Source organism: Amblyomma mixtum, chromosome 3 (genome assembly GCF_055824585.1).
Source record: "Amblyomma mixtum isolate Tamu chromosome 3, ASM5582458v1, whole genome shotgun sequence".
Taxonomy (NCBI): Eukaryota; Metazoa; Arthropoda; class Arachnida; order Ixodida; family Ixodidae; genus Amblyomma; species Amblyomma mixtum.
In genome coordinates, this window is record NC_143014.1 from 308,518,368 (window position 1) to 308,535,773 (window position 17,406).

At 49.3% G+C, this 17,406-nt stretch overlaps 1 protein-coding gene across 7 annotated transcripts in view; it reads left to right on the forward strand.

Annotated features, from left to right (window-relative positions):
- The window catches only part of LOC149355549 (whirlin-like), a 266,799-nt gene that overhangs the window by 58,449 nt on the left and 190,944 nt on the right, over positions 1-17,406 (forward strand). The window contains exon 1 of one of the 7 annotated variants that reach the window (XM_089583871.1): positions 4,796-5,240. The exons of the other annotated variants lie outside the window; for them this stretch is intronic. The gene's annotated coding sequence lies outside the window, so the exon portion shown is untranslated. Of the gene's footprint in view, positions 1-4,795; positions 5,241-17,406 lie in introns of those variants that run through there. 7 annotated transcript variants of the gene reach the window in all.

A 17,406-nucleotide genomic window follows, 5' to 3' on the forward strand; every position in this document is an offset into this window, starting at 1 on the left:
TCATGTGAAAATACTGAAAGATATCTATAACCACTGCTTAGCTCGCGTAGTCCTTCATAAAGTCAGTAATAAAATTCCAATAAGGAAGGGTGTCACGCAGGGAGACATGATCTCGCCAATGAGATTCACTGCCTCTTTACACGAGGTGTTCTGAGGCCTGGATTCGGAATATTTGGGGGTAAGAGTTAATGGAGAATACCTAAGTAATTTGCGATTCGCTGATGACGTTGCCTTGCTAAGTCACTCAGGAGATGAGCTGCAAAGCATAATCAATCAGTTAGACAGGCACAGCAAAACTGGAGGTCTTCAAATTAACATGCAGAAGACCAAAATAATGTTCAACAGTCTCGCAAGGGAACAGCAGTTCGCAATTGGAAGCGAGGTTCTGGAAGTGATAAGGGAATACGTCTACTTAGGGCAGGTAGTGACCGCTGATCCGGATCTTGAGAGGATCTAGAAGGATAAGAATGGGGTGGAGCGCGTATGGCAGGATCTCTGAGATCATGAATGGCAATTTACCAATATCCCTCATGAGAAAAGTATGCAATAGCTGCATCATCTTAGCGGTACTCACCTATGGGGCAGAAACGTGGACGCTAACGAAAAGGGTTCAGCTTACGTCAACAATAACGCAGCGAGCTACGGAAAGAAAAATGATGGGTGTAACGTTAAGAGATCGGAAGTAGGCGGAGTGGATGAGGGAACCAACGCGTATTATGACATCCTAGTCGAAATCAAGAGGAAGAAATGGGCTTGGGGAGGGCATGTAATGCGAAGGCAATACAACCGCTGGTCCTTGAGGTTAACGGAGTGTATTCCAAGAGAAGGCAAGCGTAGCAGGAAGCGCTAGAAAGTTGGGTGGCCGGATGAGATTAAGAAGCTTGCAGGGATACGGTGGCCGCAGCTGGACAACGACAGGGTTGATTGGAGAGACGTGGGAGAGGCCTTTTCCCTGCAGTGGGTGTAGTCGGGTAGATCATGATGAGAAGTGATGCATGATATAAAACCCATATTATTTCGATGTCTGATGAAATATTCATGGCTGGGCATGATAGTTCCTGGCTGGTCGCAACCAGTACCCCCCCCCCCCCCCCCTTCCTATCTAGACGATCATTGCGAAAAACGGGGAAATTACGCAAGTCTGCAAGGATTCCACCATCAGAAACATCAATGCTTAGCCACATTTCCGTTAATATTAGTAGGTTGCTGGCGGATGATGTGATTATATTAGAAAGGATGTCTCGCTTTGAAATGAAACTGCGAACGTTGATAAAAATTACTGACAATGAAAGTGCTTGTTGTTGTACATGCTTAGAATAGTGTGTCGGTAGGCGATGAGACTGTTGCTGTTTCACCTCTTTTACTGTTTGGGTCGCTTCATCGAATATGTAGCGTTTTGAACGATATGTAAAGTTTTGAAGCGAAGGGAGAAATTATCGGATATTTATTAGGCATAAGCAACTAATTGTTCGAGCATGATGAACTGGAACCGAAGAGTCTTTGCCAACACTGTAGTAAGTGCTTTTAAGTTTATTTCCACAGGAAAGAATGCTTTCTTTTATTTTGGATGAGGTGAATATTACGATGATCGGCCTGTTACGGTCAGTCGAATGACGCCCGAGGCGATGAACACGCTTGATTAGATTAGGGTCAATGGCAAAATCTAGGTGCGCAGATCAATGGCGAATGACTGTTTCTTCTGAGTTTGCCTTTATTTTCCGATTGGGGTTAAAGTCGGGAATTTTGTAAAATTTGGGGTTTTTACGGCGGGAGCGATTTTCTGCTGCGTCAACACCTGCTTCCAGTTTTTTCGATCTTGTAACTGAGTTCAGTGGTTCAAGTTTTCAGGGTGTCTATTCCAGAATGAAGAGCAGAAAGGGCAGCGTAGTGCGATTCCACAGCGTTTATGCGCTTGTTCAAATCGGTCAAGGTTGTGTCAGCAGCCTGCAACTGCTTTTTACTATCTTGTAGATCGGAGATTAATGTAGCTTGTCCAGTGGTTAGCTTCTGGAGCTCGGGAAGTACAGTACCGGAATAGTCGGGGCCTGGGTTAGTTTCTACAACACCTGACAATGGAAAAAGAGAACGGATGACACATGAACATTCTGCAATAATTCCAGCGCAGCATTGTGGACTCGGCAGTCGTATTAAGAAGTAATTACTGTTTTTTTAGCAGAGAAAACTTATTACTGACCTGCATTGTGAAAAGCAGAGGATTAGTAGACTGCGCGGTTGCACAGCGACCGAGTCCACAGAGGGATGGCGATGATAGCACGGTCTTTATAGGCGACGCAGACGTTGATGATCCTGGTGATGGGCCTGGCCAGGGCTGATCCGAGATGCGGCACTCTGACGACAGTGAAGGCAGGTGCGACATTGGTGACGGTCCCAGTTGATGAAAAATACTGCTTCTATGGGTGTCCAGGGTCATGGGAGATGAAAATCCACAGGGGGCAGACGGCAGAGCGGCGAAAAGTAGGCGTACGGCTAGGGCAAACACCTGCATTGTGAAAAGCAGAGGATTAGTAGACTGCGCGGTTACACAGCGACCGAGTCCACCATCATAAATCAAGGACCAATAGCACTAACGCGATAAAAAAAAAAAGAAGCGGCCTACTTGCGGATACAAGAGACAGGAGTCGTAATCAAATCTCGCGTCTCTGCATAGAGAATGTTGTGCTGTCTCGCGGTGAGCGCATTGGGAATGTCTACATTCGATTGTAGGAATAGTTTCTCGCAGTCGGCATATACTCTCTCGCCACATTATGATGTTGATTTACAAGAGCCGTTTTTCCTTAAGACTTAAAGATGGACTGAAGAGGATTCTGAGCTCGTCTTTTCAGCGCGTTAACTTCTACACGCTCTGAGCATTCTTGGAATCATTGTCCTGTGCAGCCGATTTCCCTATTAAATTGAATGAAACGTCCCGACTCCCGCCTTTTTTTTTACTGACCTCAGAAAAGAGGATTCAGCCAACACGTGGGATGCCCTTCAGCCACTCGCGCGGTGGCTTGCCGCTCTGCCATTGCCACGGTGATACGTAGTAAAATGCGGAGTGATGACCGAAAGCAGACTCCACGCGCATTTTTATTTCCTTGGGCCTAATTTGTGGCTGTGTAGTTTGAGACTGAAACTATTTATGCACGGAAACCTAAAAAAAAAACTACATAAAAGCGAAAGCGAAGCCGCCACGCGACTGGCTGAGAGGAACTCCACGCGTTGGTTGACTCCTCCTACTCACGGAGTTCAGTTTAAAAAAATAAAAAAGATGGCAGCCGGAACGAGTAATCAGATTTATAAGGAAAATCGGCCGCACACGACAATAATTCGAAGTTTCTAAGAATGCTCAGAGCATGTAGATCGGTTTCCCGCGGTAAAAAGACTAGTTTAGTTAAGAATCCTCTTTAGTGCACCTCTAATTCTGTTACTTGGTATGGGCATCAACTCCTAAATCTAATAGAGAAATACTGATCATTCTGCAAAAACAGATTTTAAGAGCTGCCGAAAGCGTACCAATGCACTACTAGTCTATCGCACTCGTTAGTTATTGACGAAATACAATGTTGTTGCAGCCACAAAATGTTACGAGTGCCGACTTTACAAGTTGTTCAAACAAGAAACTAAAGGTATCAATGGTTTTATCCACAAAATAGCTAAACTCGAAGGTAATGCACAATCTTATAAAACACGCCATTTTGAACCGTGGAAGGTTAAAACAAGTAGAACAACATATGGTCTGCAAATACAAAACAAATTACATCGAATACTTAAACATTTTAGATGCTAGAGGGATCCAGATTGAGAACATCACGTTCAAGGCATTGCATGATCTTTTCAAAACGTAGTACATGACATTATTTTTTATTTGTGCTTTTCTATAGCTGAAATGTAGTTACAGAATCTAGTATTCTTTCTTGCCATGTAGTGCACCTGTTATTACGTGTATACTGTACTTCCATGCTTTTCTTACGAACATATGAATATATGAACAGCATCACAAAAGATGCTGTTCATATATTCTGTGTACATTATGACAATGGCCAATGAAGAGGGCCTGCGGCACTGTCAAGCTGGCTTTTTTGAGCTTTTTCTTAAGGCTTCCTTCATCATTTAAAATGATGTTGATAAAGTCCTGTTGTATTGTATACAGCTGCAGCTAGGCCGGCATGAGTCGGAAAGGCTTCCCGGGTTTTGTAGTGGTGAATGGTTCATAAAGGGGGTGAGTTACACCGCGTGGTAGTTCCCGGCAGTGCGAAAAAGGGTGGTCCGATGTTGAGCTTACGCCCCTTTTTTTATCACAATCATCCGCTTGGTCACGAAATCCCCTCAGATGGATGCAGCGACATGTTGTTCGGAATACAGCGTATCGAAATTCGGCGGGAAACGTGAGAAAGGTGCGTGAGATGGACACTATGCGGTAATTGAGTTGAAGCGAGCGAAGACTGGAATACGTGGCAAGATACCGCTTGAGGCGATTTTAGTCACGGAGAAAGCTAGGGTTTAAATTATTTAGTCTACTAGCTATAGTACAGGCTGCATTTGCCGCCTAGGAGCATTGCTGGCGCTACTGAGTAGCCTACATCACTCAGAACAGCAGTCTCGCAGGACGTGCTCCGCCCTATTACTAAATTAAAAAAACAATGACAATCAAAACCGATCTTATATAAATTTGTAAGCGCTGCTGAAAGGAATGTGAGTACACGAGGACAAAGTTTTTTCCTGCGCCCCAGTTGCGCCCAAAAGTTTTATAGCAGGCTCCCACAAGTCGTACGAGACATCACTTTGTTACACGGAGCCGACCTGTTATGACTTCGACGATGAACATCTAGGCGTGCAAAAGCCGTTTGAAAGGAACGCAGACCGCGCGACGTAGACGCTGTGCGACGGGATGAACGACATTGTTTAGCTCCTGCTATGCCAGGACTGACAGCTGTCTTACGAAGCGAGTGGAGGGGACTTCAGTGGAGACCCTTTGTTCCTTCCGAGTCGCACGCCTAATCTGCGCAACGCAGATGAGGCCCACCGCTCCGCCAACGCCTGTGCAACCTTTGCATCAAGTGCATTAAGTGAATAATTGCCGTGTACTACGTCAACAGAGTTGCTAATAGGTTCAGACGCACAGGGAAGGTTGAACGTAATCCCGGTTTTTTTGCGGACGGTGCCGACTGCTGCATGGCGAGGATGCCACACTTTCCCTCTGCTGCTGCATCAAGAGGCGCTACGAAAAGGAAAACTTTAGCGTAAGTGCACTGCCCACGGCCAGAACTGCGAGCATGTGACGGCTGCAACCAGTGACGCCCATCCCAACCATGTTTCTTACATTCCGCAGAAATCACAGTAGTTCACTGCATGCCTGCTCCCGTCGTTAGAGTAAATTTCGATTCATTTGACGAGGCTTGTAGCGTATAGCTTAATGCGGCCGTGGGCTTCCCAGCCCGTGGGTACTCACATCGACGAGAGAAAGCGACCAAGGCCTGCCTGTACATGAAACAGTACAGTCACGGTCTCTGTTTTTGCCAGCAGTGCTAAGCGTGGAGTTCTGAGTAACCGTGAGAGGCACTTGCGTAGCAACTCTATTAAGGGCACGAAAATGCGCTATGCATCTGTGGCGGATGTGTTCTTTATTGGCTGAAGGCGGAGAACTTCAGCTAAGTACACGAAAATTTTGCCATTTCAGAACAAGTGACGCAGAACAGGAGAAAATGCAGGAATTGCGTCTGCTGTCCTCAATATTCTTGTTGTGTGCTCATATTCCTCCGTGTTACGAGAACTTTGGCACTTGTCCCGATTACAAGTGATGTCCCCACCGATCGTCGTTCGCGGCGCCTGTGCAGCAAATGTGTTTCTGAGGCAGCGTCCTTATACTGTTCCCTGTAATCCATAGGGATGCCACATGCCGACGATCCTTGTTCACGCACCGAAATCTGCACGATCCTCGTGTATACCTTGTACTTATCATACTGACCCGTTGCGTCGCAGACAGCACCGAAGCAATGAATAATTTTCTAGTGTCCTTGTATCTAATGAAATAATGCCGACCGCAAACGCCTTCGGAAGAAGCAGCGGGCAAAGACTTGGGCATGCATCTGAGGCGCGAGCGAGCTGCACGCTAGCGATGGAGAAAGTCTCAAAAATGAAGAAACTTACGACGTTGACCTGTGTGTTTCACAACTTGCTCCTGCGAGTATCCGCCCAACGTTGCAAAGACTTGGCGATGCCCACCAAAAATAGTATACAGTGTAACACACGTTTGCGAACGAACTCGTTCCAGCAAGACGCGGAAGGTCCGGCAACTGAAGTTCCATTCAATCATGAAGTTCTTCCATAATCGTGGAGCTGTGAACGCCGTAAAGCTCAACCAGTGAATGCGCATTCGACTAGAGTTGCAGAAATTGTCCCACATGGTATCGATCCCGCAGTAGCTGGTGGAACAATTCCTGCAACAGTAACTTTTCCTGGTTTCTATGTGCGCAGTTCCTCTGCAGCTTTCATAACGCATTTTCTCAACGAGCTACATTACTGCGTGGCGAACACATTTCTATCGTCTGGTTTGCTGATGACCCTACCCTGCTAACTGAGGGGAGGAATTGCAACGCTTGACTAAGCGCTTAGCACTCAAAGCCGAACGGTGGGACTAGAAGTTAATGTAAAAGAAAACTGATGTTTCAACGGACGGTGAAGGGAGCAACAGTTCAGGATAGGCGGCGTACTACTGGAAATGCTAAGGCAGTACATCTATCAAGGCCAGCGACCGCAGATCTGATCGAGAGTAACAACTAGAGGAATAAGAATGCGAAGTGTGTTTGGCAGCCGCTCTCAGGTCGTGAACAGCATCCTACCGCTGTCCTTCACTCCCTCCTAAGAAACTTGAACCTAAATTAAGGCTAACGAAGTGAGCTATGGAATGGAAAATGATAAATGTAGCATCGGGAGACAGGCAGAGATCAGCGTGGGGCAGAGAACAAACGCACGGTAATCCTATAAGGTAGGTGCAATCAAGAAAAGGAAACGAACATGGCCCGGGCATATAATACCAAGGGAAGATAACCGTTGGTTCTTTAGGGCAACAGACTGCATTCCTAGGGAAGTTAAACGTAGCAGATGATGGCAGATGCATGGACACATGGGGGGACGACATTAGAAAATTTAGTGATCCTAGGGGGACAACAGCTGGCACGGGACAGGGGAAATCATTTTTTACTCCCGTCAAACATGGTTTTCGCATACACTATTCACATGTAACGCCACTATTACCTATTACTAACAGTATAGCTTCCTACCTTGACCATGGATCAATAGTTCATTGCATCTTCCTCAACTTTGAAAAAGCTTTCGACAAAGTCCCCCAAAACTTGCTCCTTCTAAAATTACGTAGTGTGAACATTGACACCTGACATGACAAAATTGATTGAGTATTTCTTCTTTAACCGCTCTGTTTATTGCAGCTAGTAATTTCATCTCATCTACTTTTCCTCTGAAATCCAGTGTCCCACAAGGCTGTGTTTTGGCTCCGTTATTATTCCTAATATATATAAATCACCTTCATGACGGTATTTCCTCATCTATAACGCTTTACTCCGATGACTGTGTTCTTTACTGTGAATAGCTAACCTTCGTGATAACATGATCCTGCATTCCTACCTTGACGCTATCTCCAACTGGCGTAACGATTGGCTTATGACCTTAAGTGCTACTAAATGCAAAAGTATAACAACCGTCCGCCGTACCAGCATGCCTATAGCCTACTGCTACAGAGCTAACCCTGTAGCTCTCGAAAATGTAGTTTCCTATAAATTACTGATGAAGGCAACAGTCAACGAAACCAAGGAGCATAGAGAATGTTTTTGTTTTGTTTTTATTTGTGGGGCTCAATTTTTAAACATAATTGATAAGAAAGCAGCAGAAAAAACAACCACATGCTGCCGGTGGGATCCGAACCCACGAGCTCCAAATTTCGCGTCCGGTGCTCCACCAACTAAGCTACGGCGACGGCTGTGCAATCTGCTGCTTTCGGGGGTACTTATGTGTAGTGTAACCGAAAATTAAGTGTTCACCAGCGCCACGCTTGCCCAATGCGTTGGCCGCAGTACGTCCTGTTTTTTTTTTTTAAAAATTACCCCGTCAATCTCCCATTGATCATGAGCACCACAAATAAAAAAAAACATCCCCTACGCCCTTGGTGTCGGTGACTAATACCCAACAATTCTGGACAAAAGCATTTTTGAGCAGGAAACATTTTATGTCAGCAATTTTTTCATACAATTTAAGATTTAAATATAACAATCAACATATCCGCCGACCACCCGACGGCAGTCTTGGATTTTTTTTCCATTAGTGTTTTTCTGCCGTCAAAAGCATTCCCCATTGGTTTTCTATGGCAGTCTTAACTGATCGATGGAAACACGTTAAACGAAAGATTTTGTTACACATCAGAACAATGAACCATTACCCCCAGTATTTTAATAAGAGTATCTTATAATTTTTTAATATCTAAAATTTTTGTTCGAGAATGTTGGACATGGTTGGCTCCCCCATGTGTATAATAACGAGCCCCTCTTCTCACTTCCTATAAATGTCTCGGAGTTTATTTTAAAAAATAACTTTTCATGGCATGTTCGTGTGAAATTTATCACTGACAATGCTGATCGCACTCTCTGTTATCTGCGTAGGAACTTTGTACCTAAACTGGAAGATGCCTCCGCAATATGAGGTCCAGCTCTTTGTACACTTACTGACGACATCGAAGCAATCCAACATCGATCAGTGCGCTTCATTCCACCTTAATATGCACGTACTGCCAGTGTTTCCCTAATGAAGTCACAACTGGGTCTACAAAACTTACACATTCGAAGGAAGACTCCCGTTTGTGCCAATTTCACCAAATTTATTTCACTAGCCCATTACTAAAGGTGAACTCATTTCTGAGTCAACTTACTTGTCAACACATGTCAATCAGAGACATAAAGTTCGCGTTCCACATTCCCGTACTAATCTGTTTTTTTTACCTTTTTTTGCCGAAGACTATAGCAGATTGGAATCACCTGCCCCCCTCCATTCTTTGCATTCAAGGTGCTATGGCTATCAAAGAGGCGATGAAAAATTCCCTGTCTGCTTAGCCCAATTTTTTTTTTCTTGATGCTGTGCCTTGAACATTTTCTTTTTGAAAGCTTTGCATCATATGTTCAGTGTATGCGTGCGCTCTGTTCTCCCGTTTGCTTACTTTCCCTCATCACAGAGGATAGCTGTGAAGGCGCTTGTAAAATTCTTGAAAGACTCAGGATTGAGTTCAAGGATGTGAACTTTCAGAGTGTGCCCAGTGTACCCTGTTAGTTACGGACTACGGACAGGCGAAACAGTTAGCTACCTTCCTCTCTCCCTTTCCTATCTCTCCCTTCGTCCCCCTTTCCCACGTGTAGGGTCGTCGCCTGGGCGTCGCCTGGTTAACCTCCCTGCATTTGCGTTCATCATTCTCTCTCTCTTCAGATTTTCTATTAGTTCAACCCCTGCACCCACCCCTCTGTAAAGCCTTGAGGCTAAATGAATAAATAACTGGCTTTCAGTGGGTGGGAGCTTTGACTTGCAGTGGACGTAACTTGGCGCATGATTCTGTTCTCTCAGCGGTACCGTTCTAAAGCTGCCGGTTAAGCAGCGCCACCTAGAGGAGAAATTTTATGAAAACGAAATAGAGCGGAATTAAAGCACTCACTGTCACCGTTTTTCAATTGCGCCCCAGAACCGAGGAGAACATGCTTTTATCGAACGCTGGGACGCAATTTCCCACTGGGATGTCCATCAACGAGCTTCGAAGAAAAATCTCCAGAGAATCCAGAGAATCCTGTCCTGCGCCTGCTACGGCCACCGTGCAACTGCAAACTTCTTAACCACATCTGCTTGCATGACTCCCTGTCATCACCTGCTATATTGGAAACTACACCGGTGCCAAAATGTACCATCGGTTATTTGTCCTCCGCGTTACGTGCCCTGTCCATGCCCATTCCTCCATGATTTCATTTAGGGTATAATTTAATCTTCTTTCTTCCCCGACCCACTCAGCTCTCTTGTCTCCTACCTTTACACCTGTCCTTTTCCTTCCCACAACATGATGTTCTGTCAGTTCAATTTTAAGCCTCTTCATTAACCTTTATGTTACTCTTCCAGGAGTTATTACTGGCAAGACAAAAATATTTTATGTATTTTTTCTTAGGGAATGTTGGAAAGCTGCTATTTCTGAAAGTCCTTGCCAAATTCGCATGCCATTGTTATCCTCCTAGCTGCCTCACTTCCGTGTTCCAGACTTTCGTTCGCGATATGCTTCAGGCATCTGTATTCTCTAAACATTGTGGAAAACCGCTTAACCCTCGCCCAGCGCCTCCCTTCTCTCACTCGGGGCCCGCCGCTGGCCTTCCCTCCTCCTACCCTCCATTTACTCCGAAGCGACAACGAGGGAGGAGAGGGGGGAGGGAGAGACCCCCTTCATCTCGTGTGCGGGCGCTCCTCCTCTCCCGCGCCCCTCGGTTCCGGCGGCCGCGCGGGCCGCGCGCACGGGAGGCGGGACACGGAGACGCGGAGCGGGAGTTGACAGCGAGCCTTGAAAGAGAGCGGACGCGAGACCAGCGGCGGCCCAGGTGACCTGAACTGCATCTGTGCCTGTCTCCTGTGCCTGTGTCCTGTGCCTGTTGCCTGCCGCGGCTGTCTGCGCGCGACCGAGGAACACTATTGGGAGATCCCAATTAAAGCTCTTGCCTGCGGGCTTATTCCTCGGAGGTGTTGTTCTTCGCGGCCACAGGTGTGGTCGAGCTAGCGGAGTGGCGTTGGCCCTGAGTTCAGGGTCCGAACCGTGCCAGTAACCCCACAACATTTACAATGTTTTACTGCATATTGTAAACTATTCTTCAATACCAAGACTCTTGAACATTACTACAATTTTCTTCGTATTAATTTCTTAGCCCCACCGCTGTTCTTTCAGGCGCCTAAGTCTCCAATCATATGCGCTGAAATTTCTCCCCTCAGTTAGCAAGGCAACGCCATCAGCCGATCTGAAGTTGCAAAGGTGCTCTCCACTAACTCTTACCCTCAGTTCGTGTAAACAAACCATCCGAATACCTCTTATACATATGCAGTGAATAATAGTGGGGAGATTGTGTCACCTTCCATGACGCCCTCCCTGATTGCCATGTTGTCACTTTTGCTGTGGAAGACCATGGTCTTTGTGCTGTCCTTATGTACAGGGCGTCCCAGTTAACTTGTACCAACATTGAGAAAAACAAAAAAACTTAAGTGTTCTTCAGAACTGAAATCACGTGAATGTTGTTAGAGTTTATCTAAAGTTACAGAACCATTTTTTCGCTCGTCCTATTTGAATAGTTAATCGAGATAAATAAACTAACTTTTTAACTTAACTTTAAATATAGCTTGAAACGTTCAGGCATCAATAGGAAAGTTGTGGAGCTCCTCAAATATTGTCAAACCCAGGCACTTCCAACGAGATTGACTGAGCGCGGCCGTTTTTATTCGCTAAAAGCAAAAGCCCGCGGAATTAAAAAAAAAAAATACCACGTGACAGAGCGCTCCGTGCGCCAGGATTCGCCTCGAGTACAGCGCTCTCATCCGTGCTTTGTAAAAAACAGCACTCTCTTCGCCCCTTTCGTGCTGCACAAGACAGAGCTTCGAATTGTGATTGGTTCCAAGATAAGCGCCAGTGGGTTCGGGCGGCAGTTGAAAACGCGGCTCCCGTTTTTCAGCGTTTCACACGATATTATCAAGCTCCTTATATGCGTCTTTGCTTGTTGCGATCTTGCTCCCAAATGCTAACTCGTGAGATTGTCATCCTTCCTCCGCATGCGTTGTGCTAACGTGAGAGCGCAATTACCGCCGCAGAAACGGGAGCCGCGCTTTTTTTCAACTGGCAGCCTAACCGACTGGCGCTCATCTTGGAACCAAGCACAACGCGAAGCTCTGTCTTGGGCAGCACGAAAGGCGCACAGCGAGTGATGTCTTTCTACAAAGCACGGATGAGAGCGCTCTAATCGCGGCGCATCCGGGTGCACGGAGCACGCTGTCACGTGTTATTTTTTAAACAACGCGGGCTTTCGTTTTTCCCGAATAAAAACGGCCGCGCTAAGTCAATCTCGTTGGAAGTTCTGGGTTCGGCAATATTTGTGGAGCTCCACAACTTTCCTATTGACGCCTGAACGCTTCAAAATATATTTAAAAAATTAATTTCTTTATCTCGACTAATTATTCAAATAGGACGAGAAAAAAATGGCACTGCAACTTTCGATAAACCCTAACAATATCCACGCGATTTCAGGTCTGAAGAACACTTTTTTTTTTAATCTTGGTTCAAGTTAGCTGGGACACCCTGTATACATTTTCAAGCATTTTAGGACATGCCTCTTCCAAGTCCAACTTGCGCAGTGCCCACATGCATTCTGGCATTTCAGGCTAAATCAAATGCTGCTTCATAATCTATTCACTCTATATACAGAGTCTACTTGTGTTCTGCAAATTCCTCTATGACATGATTGATGATATACGCTTTGTTGTCGAGTACCGGTCTTCAAAACCTGCCCGTTTCCTTGAATCACTAGAGCTAAAGTTTGGTGCTGACAGCTGCGCATGAACGTTAGTTCAAAACTCACAAGCCAAAGCGGCGGATACATCACTTTCATTTGCCATCTGACTCTGCGTCATGCAGTCACGCGACGGCCCCATGAACTGTCCTAATACGGAAGCATTTCCAAGCACCGCCTAAGCTGGTCACGCCGACGAGCGATCGACAGGCGACAAAGGAAGAAAGCTGAATGGAAGAGATGTCACGCGATTAAGTGACGGTTAGCAGGAAAATCTCCCGATAGGATATAGCCAACACCTTATTATGTCACAACGACGAGCCGGGCGACCGGCGAGAAAAGCCGAGATGACCATGAGCGACACTCAGCTCAAAAGAATGAGGGAAAAGCACGGGCTCGCGGGTATAAAAAAGGCAAACGGGATAGGGACGCAAAGATACCGAAGAGACACTCATCAAGACATTACGCGAATGCTTACGTTACCAAGGGCAGCCAACAAGACGGGCCATGGACTCGCGGCCCACGGGACGGCCGATCACCTGGTTGGCCGTGAATATTTGAACCGGAGACGTGCTCATATTGCCAGAGAGATCTCAATGGAGAAGTCGTACAAGACGCCACGCAAGCGCCAATAAGACGGGCCACGGACTTGATACCCACGGGACGACCTGGTCTCCTGGCGCGCCACGAAAGTTTGATCCGGTGACGTAGTCAACAAGCCAGAGAGAGCCCCCTACAAGGCGCCATTCAAGACGCCACGCAAACGCCAACGAGATATACCAAGGACTCGAGGCCCAAGGGACCACGTGGTCACTTGGCAGGGCCCGAAGGTTTAATGCGGTGACGTAATCGTCCTGCCAGAGAGAGCCCGAACGAGACACCGTTCAAGACGCCACGCAAACGCCAACAAGACAGGCCACGGACTCGAGGCCCACGTGACCACCTGGTAACATTGCTAACCACGAACGCTTCATGCGATAACGTACTCCTCCTGCTAGAAGAGCTACCGGCGTGGCGCCGTTCAATACGCCACGCAAACGGCAATGGCACGGGCCATGGAACCGAGTCCCATAGGACGGCCTGCTCAGCTGGTGGGCCAGAAACATTTCTTCCGGAGACGTACACCGTCTGACAGATAGCGCCCCTGACGAGACACCGCTCAAGGCACCACGCAATACCAATGAGGCGGACCATGGACTCGAGGCCCACGGTACCACCTACTCACCTGGGGGACCACCAACGTTTCATCCGGAGGCGTACACCCTCTGCCATAGAGAGCTCCCGACAAGCGCCGTTCAAGGCATCACGCCAACGCCAATGAGCCGGGCTAAGGACTCGAGGCCCACGGGACGACCTCGTCACCTGGGGGGAAACGAACATTTTATCCGGAGATGTACACCTTCTCCCAGATAAAGCTCCCGACGTTAAACCGTACAAGGCACCATGGAAACGCCAATGAGATGGACCACGGACTTGAGGCCCACGGGACGATCTGGTCACTTGGCGGGCCGCGAACGTTTGATCCGGTGCCTACTCCTACCAGAGAGAGCTCCCGACGAGACGTTACGCAACCGACAAAGAGACGGGCCGTGGACTCGAGTCCCATGGGACGGCCTGCTCACTTCGTGGGCCCCGAATGTTTGCTCTGGTAACGTAGTCCGCCAGCCAGAGAAAGCTCCCGACGAGCCGTCGTTCAATACGCCACACTGCCTGCAAAAAGACTGACCACGGACTCGAGTCCCATTAGACGGCCTGCTCACCTGGTCGGCCACGAATCGTTTGCTCAGGTGACGTTGTTCTCCAGCCAGAGAGAGCTCCCGACGAGGCGCCGTTCAATACGGCACGCAACCGGCAATGAGAGGGGTCATGGACAAGGGTCCCATGAAACGGCCAGTTCACCTGGTGGGCCACGAATTGTTTGCTCAGGTGACGTAGTTCTCCAGCCAGAGAGAGCTCCCGACGAGGCGCCGTTCAATACGGCATGCAACCGGCAATGAGAGGGGTCATGGACAAGGGTCCCATGAAACGGCCAGTTCACCTGGTAGGCCACGAATCGTTTGCTCAGCTGACGTTGTTCTCCAGCCAGAGAGAGATCCCGACGAGGCGCCGTTCAATACGGCACGCAACCGGAAATGAGAGGGGTCATGGACAAGGGTCCCATTAGACGGCCTGCTCACATGGTGGGCCACGAATCGTTTCCTCCGGTGACGTAGTCCTCCAGGAAGAGAAACCTCCCGACGAGGCGCTGTTCAATACGGTATGAAACCTGCAATGAGACCGCCCACGGACTGGAGTCCCATTAGACGGCCTGCTCATCGGGTGGGCCAGGAACATTTCGTCCGGACACGTACACCTTCCGCCAGATAGAGCCCCTGACGAGACATCGCTCAAGGCACCACGCAAACACCAATGATACGGACCATGCACTCGAGGCCCACGGCTCCACGTGGTCACCTGGGGGGCCACGAACATTTCATCAGGAGATGCACACGTTCTGCGAGATAGACCTCCCGACTTTACACCGTTCAAGGCACCATGGAAACGCTATCGAGATCGACCACACACTTGTGGTCCACGGGACGACCTGGTCACCTGGCGGGCCCCGAACGTTTGATCCGGTGACTACTCCTGCCACAGATAGCTCCCGACGAGACACTGTTCATGACGCCACGCAAACGGGAATGAGAGGGGCGGCGAACTCGTGGCCCACGGGATTACCTAGTTACATGGCGGGCCGCGAACGTTTGATCCGGTTACGTAGTCCTCCAGTCAGAGATACCTCCCGACGAGGCGCCATTCAATACACCATGCAACCTGCAATGAGACCGGCCACGGTCCCGAGTCCCATGAGACGGCCTAATCACCTGGGGGGCCACGAGCGTTTGATCCGGTGACTACTCTCGCCACATAGAGCTCCCAACAAGACACTATTCAAGACGCCACGGAAAGGCCAATGAGACGCGCCACGGACACGGGGCCCATGGGACGACATGGTCACCTGGCAAGCCACGAACATTTCAACCAGGGACGCACACCTTCTGCCAGAGAGAGCTCCCAGCGAGACGCCATTCAAGTCACCATGGAGACTCCAGTGGGGCAGAGCATGGACTCGAGGCCCACGGCCGGATCTGGTCACCTGGCGGGCCACGAACTTTTGATCCGGTGACGTAGTTCTGCCAGAGCGAACTTCCGACAAACGCCACACAAACGGCAAAGAGACGGGTCCCCAACTCGATTTCCATAAGACGGCCGGCTCACCTGGTGGACGACGAATGTTTACTCTGGGGACGTAGTCCACCAGCCATAGAAAGCTCCAGACGAGCTGCCGTACAATACGCCAGGCAGCCGGCAATGAAACGGGTCACGGTGTAGGGTACCATGAAACGGCCTTCTCACCTGGTGGTCCTCGAGTGTTTGCTCCGGTGACGTAGTCCTCCAGTCAGAGAGAGCTCCCTACGAGGCGCCGTTCAGTACGCCACGCAACCGGCAGTGAGACGGGTCACGGCCTAGGGTCCCGTGAGACGGCCTGATCACCTGATGGGCCACGAGCGTTTGCTGGAGTGACGTGGTCCCCCAGCCAGAGAAAGCTCCCTACGAGGCGCCGTTCAACACGCCACGCAACCGGCAGTGAGACGGGTCACGGCCTAGGGTCCCATGAGACGGCCTGCTCACCTGATGGGCCACGAGCGTTTGGTCCGGTGACGTAGTCCTCCAGCCAGAGACAGCTCCCGACGAGGCGCCGTTCATGACGCCACGCAAACGGGAATGAGAGGGGCGGTGAACTCGCGGCCCACGGGATGACCTGGTTACATGGCGGGCCGCGAACGTTTGATCCGGTGACGTAGTCCTCGAGTCAGAGATACCTCTGGACGAGGCGCCGTTCAATACGCCATGCAACTTGCAATGCGACGGGTCAAGGACTAGGGTCCCATGAGACGGGCTGCTCACCTATCGGGCCAGGAACATTTCGTCCGGAGACGTACACCTTCTGCCAGATTGTGCCCCTGACGAGTGCCGTTGAAGGCACCACGCCAACGCCAATGAGCCGGACCACGGCCTCGAGGCCCACGGCACCGCCTGGTCACCTGGGAGGCCACGAACATTTCATCCGGAGATGCACACGTTCTGCCATATAAGAGCTCCCGACGTTACACAGTTCAAGGCACTATGGAAACGCAATCGATATCGACCACAGACTTGAGGTTCACGGAACGACCTGGTCAGCTGGCGGGCCACGAGCGTTTGATCCAGTGACTACTCCTGCCAAAGAAAGCTCCCGACGAGACACCGTTCAAGACGCCACGCAAACAGGAATGAGAGGGGCGACGGACTCGCATCCCACGGGACGATCTGGTTAGATGGCGGGCCATGAACGTTTGATCCAGTGACGTAGTCCTCCAGTCAGAGATACCTCCTGACGAGGCGCATTCAATACGCCATGCAACCTGCAATGAGACCGGCCACGGTCTCGAGTCCCATGGGACGGCCTGCTCACCTGGTAGGCCACGAGCGTTTGATCCTGTGACTACTATTGGCAGAGAGAGCTCCCGTCGAGACACTGTTCAATACGCCACGGAAAGGCCAATGAGATGCGCCACGGATTTGGGGCCCACGGGACGACCTGGTCTCCTGGCGCGCCACGAATGTTTGATCCGGTGACGTAGTCAACAAGCCAGAGAGAGCCCCCGACAAGGCGCCATTCAAGACGCCACGCAAACGCCAATGAGATAGGCCAAGGACTCGAGGCCCAAGGGACCATGTGGTCACCTGGCAGGGCCTGAAGGATTAATCCGGTGACGTAATCGTCCTGCCAGAGAGAGCCCGAACGAGACAC